The 2,500-nt window shown below is 45.1% G+C and overlaps 1 protein-coding gene across 1 annotated transcript in view; it reads right to left on the minus strand.

Moving 5' to 3' along the window:
- cd9a (CD9 molecule a) overlaps nucleotides 1-2,500 on the minus strand; it is a 15,086-nt gene that overhangs the window by 12,332 nt on the left and 254 nt on the right. The window lies entirely within an intron of this gene.

Below are 2,500 nucleotides of genomic sequence, written 5' to 3' on the forward strand. Positions count from 1 at the left end.
ACAGGTGAGCTCCTGCTTTGAAGAACAATGGATGGCATCATTGAAGTGAGAGGTGACCAGAGAGGCAGAGGAGTGCGAGCAAGAGGAGGAGAAGGAAGAGGAAGAGCAAGAAGGAGAGCCATTTTCTCGGTTTACATTCGGGCCACTGTGGTCGACCATGTGGTCAACCATGGTTTGACCATGGAGGAGGCTGGCTATTCTCCGGACATTCAAAAGAGAGAATAGGTAAGAAACACTACTATGACCCTATTACATGTATGACAGGAAAACCCTAGCTTGAATGCCTTATCAGGATCATAGTATTTCTGTATTTAGAGTATTTTACATTGTACTGTATTTGTATACTTTTCAGAACTGAAAGATTACCCCGGTGCGGTGGGAGGGAGCGTGTCTTGACGGAAGACTGCAATAGTCCATATGGTTCTGGAAAATAATGCTATACCAATCAAACAAATACAAAGTGTTGTTGACTGTACTGTCCTATTTTCTATTCTTTGTTCTGTGCAAATCATTTACACATCAAGTTGTGTTTGCTGTGATGTATAGGCTACAGAACTTTTGAAAAATAGTAAGAAATATTTTAGTTGTGACTGTATATTTGTGTGTTGTTTTATATTTGAGTAAAAACATTATAGAGTTACTGTATATTTTACAACCGGAGTAAGTGTACAGTAACACTGAACATGAAAAGGCATAATGCTCCTGATAAGGCCGTCATACTTGTGGTTTCCCATTCATAGTACTCTTTTCCATTCAGCACCTCAGTGTTCAATTGGTTCTTAGAAATATCTACTCATATGATGGTCTGTGTGTGTCATCTGAACACAAAATACCAGGAGACATAACATTGTTTTGAAGGCAAAGTAGCATTTTGCAGGAGAGATGTAGGGTTTTGCATTTTGTGTGTGTGGTTTTTGGATTTGTGTTAAAGAGTTTTGAGAAATGAAATGAGTATGCTTTCAAAACATGTGTGTAGGCAATTGAGAAAAACTTAAACCCAAAAACCCCAGCCAACTAGCTGCCCTAGGCCTCCCCACCCCCTATCTGCACCTGGACCCAGGACCTCCTCACAAACCGCCCACAACCTGTTAAACTCGGCCCACTACTCCACTCCATCCTCACACTCAGCACCCGCTCTCCACAAGGCTGTGTGCTAGCCCACTACTATACTCAAGACCGGCCCTCCACAAGGCTGTGTGCTAGCCCACTACTATACTCAAGACCAGCCCTCCTCAAGGCTGTGTGTTGAGCCCACTACTCTACTCTACTCAGAACCAGCCCTCCACCAGGCTGTGTGCTGAGCCCACTACTCTACTCAGAACCGGCCCACCACAAGGCTGTGTGCTGAGCCCACTACTCTACTCTACTCAGAACCAGCCCTCCACAAGGCTGTGTACTGAGCCCACTACTCTACTCCATCCTCACGCTCAGAACCAGCCCTCCACAAGGCTGTGTACTTAGCCCACTACTCTACTCCATCCTCACGCTCAGAACCAGCCCTCCACAAGGCTGTGTACTTAGCCCACTACTCTACTCTACTCAGCACCAGCTCTCCACAAGGCTGTGTGCTGAGCCCACTACTCTACTCTACTCAGAACCGGCCCTCCAGAAGGCTGTGCTGAGCCCACTACTCTACTCCCTGTACACATATGACTGTACTACTACCCATCCCACCAACACTCTCATCAAATGGGCTGGTTACACTACTGCGATTGGACTCATCTCAGGAGATGATGGATCAGCTAACAGAGATAAGGTATTTGTTTCTGTACAATGTCGTTGTATGCAAAGCTATACAATGACCATAAAGGCTTTCAATTACATTTAATTTCAGTTCTACTATATTTGTTCACACGACACTGTTCCAGTTGCTTGCATCTGTTGGTGAGATCACCCATTTCATCAGAGGGGGCGGAGCCAGCGACAGGTAGACTCGAAATATGCCTTCTTATGCAGTTACACACACCACAGGCTCACGAGCCGATGTGTGGAGTTCCTCTTGTGTGTTTGAAAAAAGCGAGAAAGAGTCAGAGAGAACGATACATATATATATATATACATAGATAGAGAGAAAGAGAGAGAGAGAGAGAGAGAGAGAAAGGGTGACAGTGAGAGAGAGAGCGCACTAAGGGCTTGTTTAAATGATTCATCATTTGTGGCTGACATTCAGAGCATCCTCCCTTGCCCTCTCTTTCGCGCACTTGATTTTTCACTTATTTTACGCATGCACGGGCGCATATACACACACACACACACACACACACACACACACACACACACACACACAAACAATTGCGCGCTCTCTCAAACACACACACTCCCATGTAATCTGAGTTTGCGCATGAGATTACCATTAGTTATAAATAGAATCTCGGATTAGACAACTGGGCCGCGCGTGGCCCATTTAAAACCGTATAGCAAAGACAGAGCCGTGCGTGCGGGCGAAATAGGTCAGCTTCAAATTGCTTACGATAATTACAGTAACTACTTCTATAGTGAG

Source organism: Sprattus sprattus (assembly GCF_963457725.1).
Source record: "Sprattus sprattus genome assembly, chromosome: 11".
In the NCBI taxonomy this organism is placed as follows: Eukaryota; Metazoa; Chordata; class Actinopteri; order Clupeiformes; family Clupeidae; genus Sprattus; species Sprattus sprattus.